The sequence below is a fragment of the Panicum virgatum genome, chromosome 1K (genome assembly GCF_016808335.1).
Source record: "Panicum virgatum strain AP13 chromosome 1K, P.virgatum_v5, whole genome shotgun sequence".
Lineage (NCBI taxonomy): Eukaryota > Viridiplantae > Streptophyta > Magnoliopsida > Poales > Poaceae > Panicum > Panicum virgatum.
The window spans coordinates 48,106,349-48,118,872 of NC_053136.1; the positions used below are offsets into that span (position 1 = coordinate 48,106,349).

Consider the following 12,524-nt stretch of genomic DNA (forward strand, 5'->3'; position numbering starts at 1 on the left):
GTGCTCTGCTTTTGGGGAAGAAACAGAGGAGCGAGTGAATTGGAGCGGCGGCGGCGCTGGCTACTCCGGTGGCGGTGTTAGTGAGCTCGGGGAGGGTGGCACGGGGTGGTGAAGCGGCGTCGGGGTGCCTTTTATAGGCGAGCTAGGTCGGTTGAGGGCAGGGCGCGCCGGCGAGCGGCGACACGGGCGCTGTGCAGCACTGGCGGCGCGTCAACGGCGGGGCGCGCTTGCGTGCGGGCGACGAGGTGATGCGACGCCTCGGCGCAGGCGTCAACCGTCGCAGGCGGCGCTGTGCGGAGGTCGCCGGTGCTGTGGGCGAGTACGGGCGAGCGGGACCGGCGGCGTGGTTCGGTCGGCGCCGCGGCGTGGCGTGGGCGCGCGCACGGCTCGGGTCGCGGGGCTGCCTTGTAACGCGTGGGAACAGGGAGTAGGGAGGTGGTGGCGTGAGTACTCACGGGCGGCGGCGTGGCTCGTCTCCGCGGCCGGTGTTGTGGTGAGCCCCGAGCCTGCGTGTGCGCGGGCGTTCGCGTGGGCACGCCCCGGGGGCGGTGTGCGCGGTGAGCAGCGGGCGGCCGGGGCGCGGGACTGCCCCTGCGGGCGCGTGCGGCCGGGGCAGCGTCGAGCTGGTGCGGCCGAGCGGAGCGAGCGCGCGTGCGGAGCAGAGCGACCGGGAGCGGGGAGGGGCAGTGCGGCCGGGCGGCGCACGGGAGCAGAGAGGGAGGGGGCCGAGCGCATGGGGTAGGAGGAAGGAGAGAGAGAAAAGAAAAGAGAAAAAGAAAATGGGAAAAAGAAAAGAAAAAGAGAGAGAGGAAGGGCGGGATTCGCGCCGACGCGATGCGCCCCGGCCTGCCACGCGCGACGGTCGCGTGCGTCGAGTGCAGGCGGGATTCGCGGCGTGGTCTACGGCTGGTCGGCCACGCGCGCGTCGCGCGCAGAGGAGGATGGGACAACGGGTGTTCGGGACAGAGAAATGATCTCGGGATTTGGGGTTTAGGGATTTAGAAGGATCTCGAGCTCAACGACGAAACACAACTTTAGCGCATGATTTATTTTAGTCAATTTTCGGGATGTTACACCAAGAAACGTGATCGTTTCCGTCGTGGCCTCACTACCAAGCTCAAGGAACGCCTGAACCTTGTTCAGCCCAACACCTACAATGAGCTGGTCAACCTGGCCATTACACAGGAGGACTGTATTACTGCCCATCGTGCTGAGAAGAAGCGGAAGGCACCCACAGGGCCCTCGAGTGCCCAGCCACCGAGGTATCGTCTAGTGCAGAATACTCCACTCAGGCCTCCGCAAAGAAATGCCCCAGTGGGCAGGTTTGTCTTTAGGCCACCTCAGCAGCAAGGAGGATTCAGACCTCCGGTGCCTCAGCAGCAACAGCAACAGCAGCCGCCGCAGCAGCAGCAATTTAGCCCAAGGTCGAATGCCCCACCGTTCAATAGTGGGAATGGTAATAATCGATGCTTCAACTGCGGCAGTACTTCTCACTTTGCCAAGAATTGTCCGCAACCCAGAAGGAATAATCCAGGGCAAAACTCCAACCAGAACAACAAGAAGGGCAAGAGGCAAATGGTGCAAGTCCGGCAAGGGCGAGTTAACTTCACTACTCTTGCAGACCTTCCAGAGGGAGCACCAGTAATGACGGGTACTTTCTCTATCCACAATAAACCCGCAGTCATATTATTTGATTCTGGTGCAACGCATAGTTTTATAAGTGCCAAATTTGGAGCCAGAATAGGAGTGGACTTTTGTCATACTAAGAGATCTTTTATGATAACAACTCCTGGCGGGAAGATAGCTTCCAATCAAATCACTACACATGTACCCCTTAAGTTGGGTAGTAAAGTGATGAGACAGATTTGATTTTGTTGAATTTAGAAGGCATGGATGTTATTTTGGGCATGGATTGGATGACTAAGCATAAAGTACTGTTAGATATCTCTTCCCGAGCTATCGAGATAGATTCACCACATCAAGGGGCCACCATACTCTATCTACCACGACAAGAGTGCTACAACTCTTGTGCCTATGCCGCAAAAGAACTTAAACTTGAAGATATCCCTGTTGTGTGGGAGTATGCGGAGGTATTTCCAGATGATTTGCCTGGAATGCCCCCTGATAGAGATATCGAGTTTGTTATCGAACTGCAACCCGGTACCGCCCCTATATCTAAGAGGTCGTACCGAATGCCTCCAAATGAATTAGCAGAATTGAAAGTCCAACTCCAAGACCTTCTTGACAAGGGCTTTATACGTCCAAGTTCTTCACCCTGGGGATGTCCAGCCCTGTTTGTGAAGAAGAAGGACAACAGCTTAAGACTATGTGTTGATTATCGACCACTCAATGCGGTCACTATTAAAAACAAGTATCCTCTTCCCCGCATTGATATTCTGTTTGATCAGTTAGCTGGAGCCAAGGTTTTCTCTAAATTCGATCTTCGTTCTGGTTACCACCAAATAAAGATCAGGCCTTGTGATATTCCAAAGACTGCTTTCTCGACCAGATATGGACTCTATGAGTATCTGGTCATGTCTTTTGGTCTTACCAATGCCCCAGTATATTTTATGTACTTGATGAATTCAGTCTTCATGCCGGAGCTGGATAAATTCGTCGTGGTATTCATTGACGATATTTTGATCTACTCCAAGAATGAAGAAGATCATGCTGAGCATTTGCGTATCGTTCTTCAACGATTACGAGATCACCATCTTTATGCCAAATTCTCCAAGTGTGACTTTTGGTTAGACAGTGTGAAATTCTTAGGCCACACTATCTCCAGTGATGGAATATCTGTTGATCCAACTAAAGTACAAGAAGTGATGGATTGGGAATCTCCTATTTCAGTTCATCAAATTCGCAGTTTTCTTGGTTTAGCTGGATATTATCGTCGATTCATTACTGATTTCTCTAGAATAGCCAAGCCTATGACGGAGTTATTGAAGAAGGGAGTGAAGTTTGTTTGGAATGATAAGTGTGAAGAAGCCTTCCAAACTCTCAAAGCACGATTAACTACTGCTCCAGTATTGGCTACACCGGACAGTACCAAACCTTTCGATGTCTATTGTGATGCTTCTGGTACGGGACTTGGTTGTGTGCTTATGCAAGATAACCGGGTTATTGCTTATGCATCAAGAGCTCTCCGGAATCATGAGAAGAATTATCCAACACATGATCTGGAGTTAGCAACTGTTATTCACGCCCTCAAGATTTGGAGACATCATCTTATGGGAACTCACTGTAATATTTACACTGACCATAAGAGCCTCAAATATATCTTCACTCAAGCTGATCTCAACATGAGACAGAGGCGCTGGCTAGAGTTGATAAAGGATTATGATCTAGAAGTACATTATCATCCAGGAAAGGCTAATGTGGTTGCGGATGCACTCAGCCGCAAGTCACAATGCCATTGTCTATCTGTAGAACCATTCAATGAAACTCTATGCCAGGAAATGATGAAGTTAAACCTAGAAATGGTACCTCAAGGAAGTTTGAACCATATATCCCTTGAGCCTACACTCCATGATAGCATCATCATGGCACAATTACATGATGAAGGTATCAAGATCATCAAAGAAAAGTTATCACAAGGAGAAGCAAAGTACAAATGTTTCCGATTGGATCATAGAGGAGTTCTATGGTTTGAATCTCGACTGGTTGTACCCAAGGATCATCAGCTTAGAAAGCAAATCCTTGATGAAGCACATCTATCGAAGTTTTCGATTCATCCTGGTGGTACCAAGATGTACCACGATCTTAAACAAAATTTCTGGTGGACTCGAATGAAAAGAGAGATCGCCAGATATGTGTCTGAATGTGATGTTTGTCAAAGAGTTAAGGCTAGTCACTTGAAAGTAGCTGGTACTTTCCAACCTTTACCCATTCCATCCTGGAAATGGGAGGACATCAGTATGGATTTTATCGTTGGCCTACCCATTACTCCTCATAAGCATGATTCTGTTTGGGTAATCATTGATAGACTCACCAAGACCGCTCATTTTATTCCAGTACACACAACTTATTCTGCCAAGAGATATGCAGAAATTTATCTCGATCAGATTGTTCATTTACATGGAATTCCTAAGACAATTATTTCTGATCATGGGCCTCAGTTTATTGCACGTTTCTGGGAGCAAATGCAAGAATCCCTTGGAACAAAACTGATTCGTAGTTCAACTTATCATCCACAAACAGATGGGCAAACTGAACGAATCAATCAAATCCTTGAAGACATGTTGAGGGCATGTACTATTCAATATGGCAAGAACTGGGTTAAATGCCTAGCACTGGCAGAGTTTTCATATAATAACAGTTATCAATCCAGCTTGCAAATGGCACCATTTGAAGCATTATACGGTCGAAGGTGTCGAACTCCTTTGAATTGGTCCCAAGCTGGAGAACGCAAAATATTTGGGCCAGATTTAGTCTCTGAGGCAGAGGAGAAAGTCAAAGTTATCCAGGTTAATCTTAAAGCAGCTCAATCAAGACAGAAAAGTTATGCAGACAAAAGAAGAGATCCTTTACAATTCGAGGTAGGGGACTTCGTATATTTGCGAGTATCTCCTACTAAAGGTGTCCAACGCTTTGGCGTAAAAAGGAAATTAGCACCCCGATACATCAGACCATTTGAAATTATCGAAACTTGTGGACCCGTTGCCTACCGACTTCGTCTTCCATCTCAGTTGGCTGCCATTCATGATGTCTTCCATGTATCGCAACTCCGGAAGTGTACCAGGGTACCTACTGAGATCCTTGAACCACATGATATGGAGATTGAATCCGATCTATCTTATAAGGAGTATCCGATCAAGATTCTTGACACCAAAGAAAGAAGTACTAGAAGGGAGAAAGTTAAAATGTTCAAAATCCAGTGGAATCAGCATACTGTAGAAGAAGCTACTTGGGAGACTGAGAATTTTCTCCAACGAAACTTTCCCGATTTTCTTAGAACCAATCCAGGTACCAAGTCTTTGCATCCTTTCTTTCTGTAATCTCAGGACGATATTCCTTTTAGGGGGGAAGGCTGTAACACCCTGGGTGTCTGCACAGTAATTAAAAAGGTGTCTGCACAGTAATTGTGTATGTTTGCTATGCATCATGTGCTTGAATTGCTTGAAAAGGATCTTTTTGTAATTATGAAAGGCTATATGTGTAATTATGATTTTATGCAAGGTCCTTTAGATAGTTATTTGGGAATATAGCTTTTGTGGAGGGTATTTTTGTAAAATTTCAGTGCATTTAATGCATGGCAGCAAATTTTACTTTTAAGTCTATGTTTGAAGTGAATTTGCTTTGAAAAAGACAAAATTCCTAGAATTCAAAATCCCTTCAATGATTTTAATTTTAGCTCTTGTATCTTTAGTCAAATAAATTTTTGCACAACATTAAAGTTGTAGATCTTGAAAAGTTGAACAACTTTCATGTTGGGCACTTTTTCATTTGAGCCCTATTTTAAAAGTTATCGCTGGTTTACAGTTTAGTCCCTGGAATTTTTGGAAATTGCAAAATCGCCCTTAACCCCATCTCCCACCTCCCTGCTCTGCTTCTCGCCGCCGTCCACCGACAGCGCCGCCCGCCGGCGCCTTCCCGGCCATTCCATTCATTAATTCGGCGCGCGCTGGCACCCACGCGTCGCGGACGACCTCCTCCACCGCCCTCTAGCCTCGCGCTGGCCCTCTTCTTCCCGTGCCATGCGCCCCGCAGCTTCCAGAGCCGCCTCGACGGCCGCCACCGCGACGCCGCCGTGGACAGCCCCGGGCAGAGCTCGCCGCCCTCTTCTAGCGAGCGCCCGAGCACTACACATACCCCAGGACTCGATTTCGTGCGTTCCTTTGCCCTCTCCTCGCTCCCACACCGCAGAACACAGCCGCCGCCCCGCTTGAACGCCGGCGAGCTCACCCCGCCGCGGAGCCGCCACCCCAGACCCGCTCCACCCCAATAGCCCCCACCATTAGCCGCGCTTCGTCCTGGCGCAACTCCCAGGCCGCTTCCCTTCGCCCAACCCTCACCGGAGCACCCTCGCCGTCAGTCGCCTCCGCCGCCGAGCCGCCCCGCTCCATCGAGCCGCCGCTTCCGAGCCCCTCCCCGCACCCCAAGACACCCTGTGGTGCGCCTTGAACCCGTGGAGCTCCCACATCCCTCCACCCTCGCCGCCGGTGAGCCCCTCGCCGGGAAACGGCCGGTCAACCGCCGCCTCCCCTCTCTGACCCGGCCAAGGGACCTCGGGTAGAAAAGAAAGAAAACCCAGGGGGTTATTTGAATAGGCCTAGACTCAGATGAATAGTGCCTTAGGGACTGCTTTGTAATGATTTTCAGTGATCTTTGAAATTCAATATCAATTCGTAGAAAATTCATAAAATAGAAAATCTTGATGTTTTGGAATCCTCTTGAAGATCTCTATGCAGTAGAACCATAATATGTTAGGCTTTAGTGGCAGGTTTTTGCTGTAGAATTTGATTTGTATTACTAGTGCTTAAATATTAGTTGTTTTCATCTTTTTCTTAACAACTGTATAAAGCCATGTCTTGTAGTGAAACTTTTGTGATGGTTCACTCTTGTAACACTAGCTTTGCTATAAAAATTTCATGATCAGTTCTATGTCGTAGCTATTTATTTGATTTACTCCTTGTTTAATAGACTTTAATTATGATAAATAGTTTCTGTTCTTGATAAATCTTGATTTTATTCTTGAGTGTTCATCTGGAGTATCTTAGCTTGTCCAGGAAGATTGAGCTTCAGTTCATGGCTAGATCAGGAGCTAAAAATAAATTTTGCTAATCTGTTGTCTGTTTTGTTTATTTTCTCATATTTATTTCTGTGTAGATAAAATCTTACAAAATTCACTGTAGTTAGTTAATTTCTTTATTAACGTCCTGTTAAATTTTGAGGTTCTTCTTTGTTCTAATTTGACCTGTATAATTCAAGTTTGTTCTATGTGCTGCCTGCATGAATGATTTGTTGTGATTAAATGGCTACATGTCTTGGCATGATTTTTCAGGGTTGGTTTATTTGTTCATGTTCTGTTTAGGGTAATTTTTGCTAAATTTATTGCTATTTGTGCCTTGAGTTAGTTATTTATTAGCAAACATGGAATTAATTGCTATAGGAATCAACCACCATTCATTTTATGAAGTTAGTATAACTTGCTTGTGCTGTTGATCATGATGCCTTGTATAGTTAAATTTGGTATTTAACTACTCTATAAACGATTGCCCATGTGTGTTTATAATACTGTTCTTGCATTACATGTAGACACGACTGCCTTATCGGACGGGACGTACGAGCTGATCCCGGAGTCTGACGGAGGTGATCTTGAAGCTCAAGTAAACACTGCTGAACTAACTGAAGCCCCGGACCAAAGTTCGGAAGAGCCTAGAGCTGAAATAGTTAGCAACTATCGAGAAGGCAAGCCCCGGACATAACCTATATTTCAAATTATTATCATTTAATGTTATTACTTACTTGTGCATTTACAGTTCTTAGGATTTGAATTGAAACCCTAGATGCATGATCCTAGAAACCTATGTACTGAACACTAGACTTGAGTTCGACTACTGGCTAAGCTTATAGGACCGGTAAAAGTCGAGTGATTGCCTGTCACTCGCGAGCTTTATAGGAATTGCCTGTTTACTTTCTGTTGACAATATAAGGACGACGGACGGGGTTGTGATCGATATCATAACTTCATGTGAGACCCCGTCTGTGTTAATGAACTTGCTAAGGTCGCGGTGTGTGGTAGCGTTGGTTAAGTCTTTGAAAGTACTAGCCACATGCCGTCAATATGGTACGCGGCAAGCCTAGTAGCCGATTGGACCGGGGAGTGGATATACCTGACACTCTCTCTTAGGGATAGGTTTTATTTTTATGTTGCGCAACACTGCGGCTTCAAGGGAAAAGGGTGGACCTCGTAGAAGGGTGGACCTTGGAGCCCTGTAGTCGGGGAGAGTGTTCCTATCCACAAGCCGGAAAGAAAGGTCAACGGTTGTTTGGGGATGACCCGACGGTGTTCCAGACGTGTGTGCTAGGTTATCCTTGCAAGGTTGAATTTCGATTCAGAATCGTCCGCCTCTCACGATGAAATGAGACTGCTTGATCTCTTTGCCACACAGAGTAATAAGAGCAATATTATTATTTATCAATCTTGATGTTTGCTTAATTTTTTCTACCATGGTTGATTAGTAGCTGCTTACATAGAATGGTTAATCAACTAGAATCTTGAAAGCTAAAACTTGAAAGTAAGGACATACTCTTTATTGCTTTTCAGCAAAGGAAAACCAGAGCCTCACAAAACCTTGCATAGTCTAGCTAAAGTGGGCTACTTATACCCGTTGGCGGTTAAGTCTTGCTGAGTATTAGCATACTCAGCCTTGCTGTTGAACTCTCTTTCAGTTATGAGTTTTGAGGATCAGATCGCTAGCTTGACCTACCCTTGCTCGTTGCCTCCTGGCTGGTCCGTAGAGTGGGATACGTCTTCGACCGGCAATGACCTTGACGAGTGATACCATGCTTGGGCTAGCCTGGTATCCTTTTTGCGACGTGTTGTAGCTGTCATGTTTTATCTTCTGCTGTTTAAACTCTGAACTTACACTTATAGTTGGTATAACTGCTTTACTTAAGTTGGTTTTGTAATAATTGTTTGAACTGATTTGTAATCACTACTGAACTTGCCTGTGTTGTAAAATTTGTGGTTGTAATATCTCTGGACTCGTCTTCGTGCGAGGTATGCTTGTTCGATCCGAGAATCGGTGGTTGTATCGGGACGTTACCCGACAGACAAAGAATTGTTCCGTTTGAAGTGCGGTTAAGCTAATGTTGCCTTTATGGTGATGGCCTGCGCACTTGAGCCGGGATAATTTAGGCGGTTCTGCCACAATTATCACACTGAATAGCTTCTCAAGGTTCACAAATGATTTGCAGTTGAAAACAATTGATATCGCCTTAAACAATGAAGGAAAGGATATGCAGTTTTCCCCTCAAAATTTATCAATGGTCTCATGTTTTCCTTTTGATAAGTTGTGGTGTCAGGATTCATGCGTCAGATCATCACATACATAATGCATGTGTTCTTGCAGGAGGTTCTGAAGAGAACATCAGGGGCTTGTTTCAGAAGGCATATAGGACTGCTCCCTCAATTCTATTCATAGATGAGATAGACGCAATTGCATCCAAGAGGGAGAATCTGCAACGGGAGATGGAGCGACGGATAGTTACTCAACTGATGACATGCATGGATGAATTCCACCGGAACATTGGTGGCGATGATTCTGACGCTGCTTCATCTGAAAAGAATCCAAGTTATGTTATAGTCATTGGAGCTACGAATAGGCCTGATGCCGTGGACCAAGCTCTTCGAAGGCCAGGAAGGTTTGATCGAGAGATATATCTTGGCGTTCCAGATGAGAAGGCACGGAATCAGATACTGAGGATGCTTGCTCGGAAGCTTTGACTTGAAGGCCAGATTGACTTTTTCAAGATAGCAAGGGCCACGGCAGGTTTTGTTGGTGCTGACTTGGAGGCATTAGTCAATAATGTTGGGTATCTGGCAATGAGGAGAATGATTAATGACAAAAAAGTTCAATATTGTTGTGAGCATGAGGTAAACATGAAATGGTGGAAGAAGCTGTCTTGGGATGCAGGCGAGAGTGTACATGCTACCATGAATGACTTTGAGGTATAACTTTTATATGTAGAGCTTATGCCGAGAATTCTATTTAATTTCAACCAGTGCAAGCTCAATTTAGATTTTAACTTGACCTGTTTTTTCCGTAACAATATTTTTTTCCTTCCATATTGTTTAGTACAAGAGTTCCACTGTTAATTTTGTGTTGTGTAAGTTGATACATATTGCAAGATTTCCTTTTCCTTCCTTGGTGTGTTCATGTTTTGTAGACGCTCCTTTCCCTCCAATTTTCTTCTGTTATTGGAATTTTTATAAGATTCACATGGATTTACATTTTAACATGCATTTTCAGTTTGCATGTTTTTCTTTTCTTTCCCTGACTAGATTCACTTTACTTTGCTGAAGGAAGCAACAAAGTTGGTTCAACCCTCTTTGAGAAGGGAAGGATTTTCTTCTGTTCCTGATGTCACATGGGATTATGTTGGAGGTCTTGATTCATTGAGGAAAGAGTTTGAACGCTACATTGTTAGATGTATTAGGAGCCCTGAGGATTATGATGTGAGTAAATTGCACTTAAAATCCCAACGGACTGTGTTCTACTCTTATTACTTCCTGATTTGTTATGCTGTAGCCTTTAGTGTTTGACACATTAGGAGCTAAGTGCATTTCAGAATTTGTACGACAGACAACTGTGGTGTTTATTTGCTATACTTTGTAATACCTATAAATCTTTTATTAATATTTAGTACATGAGTTTTGTTTCTTGCCTATAAGGAATTTGGAGTGAGCATGCAAGATGGCTTCCTGCTGTTTGGACCTCCGGGTTGTGGGAAAACACTCATAGCAAAAGCAGTGGCACATGAGGCGGGGGCTAATTTTATTCATATTAAGGTAACTGACGTTTGCTTTTCCATATATTTATGCCACCTTATCAAGTTCACACAGATAATGCTGACATAATTCTCATTCTGGAACTAGGGGCCCGAGCTATTGAACAAGTATGTTGGGGAGAGTGAATCAGAAGTTAGGAAAATATTCAGCCGTGCACGCATTAACTCCCCGTGCATAATTTTTTTTGATGAGGTAAGGGTTTTTGTGTAGCCTGTCAGTACTTTATATTACGTTGAGGTAAATCTGTGTCAAAAACTTTAAACAAGTCTGGATGCTTGATGCCTCTATATACTATCAGAAGCAGTAAACGAAATTCAATGTGTTGGCTGTCAAACTGTAAAATATGTATATGTTGTTCAAGTGTTTATCCCCTTTCATTTGACAGGTAGATGCACTGGCAACAAAAAGAGGTAAAGAGGGGGGGATGGGTTGTTGAGCGCCTCCTTAACCAGGTTTGAATGTTTTGGGACAACCTCTAAAGTCTAAACCTTCCTGTTTTTTTCCTTGCCATTGCTTTTCTGATGTATGTTATTCTGGTTCTTCTGTCTGCAGTTACTTATCGAACTTGATGGTGCTGGTCAGCGTAGAGGTGTCTATGTGATAGGAGCTACAAACAGGTAACTGTCAATTGACCTATTGTTTAGATATGCGTTTAACGCTGAATGGAAGGTGAACTATAGCCCTTTTCTGGTACAGAATTGATGTGATAGATGATGCTATTCTACGGCCTGGTAGATTTGGAAAGAAACATTATGTACCTTTACCTGGTGCTGACGAACGGGTTTCAATATTAAAGGCACACGCTCGAAGCAGGCCCATCTCATCAGGAGTTGATTTGAATGCATTGGCATGCCGAGAAGAGTGCAGCAATCTCACTGGTGCAGACCTAGCATTCCTGGTAATACATGTGATCTCATCAAACAAACCTCTGTTTGAATATGCCCAAAGGGTGCATGAGTGCTTCTGTCTATAAAATTTAGATTCTTTTTAGCTCTGAGGATGAGTCCTGTATTATCAAATTGCAGCACTATTGTATTATTGCATTCTGTCTTGATCATCCTGTATTATTGCAGCACTATTGTGTGTGTATCAAATTGATAATTTGAAAATGTTCAACAAATGGAACTAACATGCTTTCTTCATCAGGTGAATGAGGCAGCCATGGCTGCTTTGGATGAGAGACGTGAGTTCCTTAAGAACGGGACATCATCGATGAGTTCGCCTCCTCGTTCGATTGAGCTCGCACACTTTGAATGAGCCTTATCAAAGGTGAAGCCATCAGTATCCGAACAGGCAAGGGCATTAGAGTAACTATGCATATATCTGCAGCAGGATGATATTATATAGACACTGTTTGCTAATCTTTGAGTTCACCATTGTGACACTGTTTGCCGTTTTCACCATGGCTCTCTTTCCTCTTGGTTACAGCAAAGGAAATATTATGAGGCATTGTCGAAGCGATACTCATCAACCTGATGGATCACATCTTGGCGTGTGTGGCATAAACTTTGTATGTCCTGATGGATCACATCTTGGCGTGTGTGGCATAAACTTTGTATGTCATCATTGCTACCCACTGCCGGCAATGCGGCATCCTAGGGAATAGCGCTCACACGGTGCCAACCTATTTTGGTTTTGCTTTATCTTTACCTGCTTAACCTACAAATTCTGTTTGACTTTATAATCATAATAAATGAATGTACTACAATCATGTTTGAAATATACAGAACACATTTTGTGCCATTGTGTTCTTTCCCTGATTTTGAGTTGTAATTGTGATTTTACCCTCATTTTTTAGGGTTTGTGATTTTATCCTCACTTTTTGAATCTAAAGCCCCTAATCCACTAATCCGTTAGACATTTAACATGACTCCCTATTTACTCGTTCCAGTTATTGATGTTGTGGTGTCAATCGGAGATCTGCCATTCTTTTGTCAGTATTGTCAAGTATTGAGATGTGTTGGATGGCAAAAAATTTTATGCATTCGAATATGTTCAAACTTTCTTG

At 44.5% G+C, this 12,524-nt stretch overlaps 1 pseudogene; it reads left to right on the plus strand.

Moving 5' to 3' along the window:
- LOC120649326 overlaps positions 1-12,259 on the plus strand; it is a 33,952-nt pseudogene extending 21,693 nt beyond the window's left edge.
- Positions 12,260-12,524: the final 265 nt, after the last annotated feature.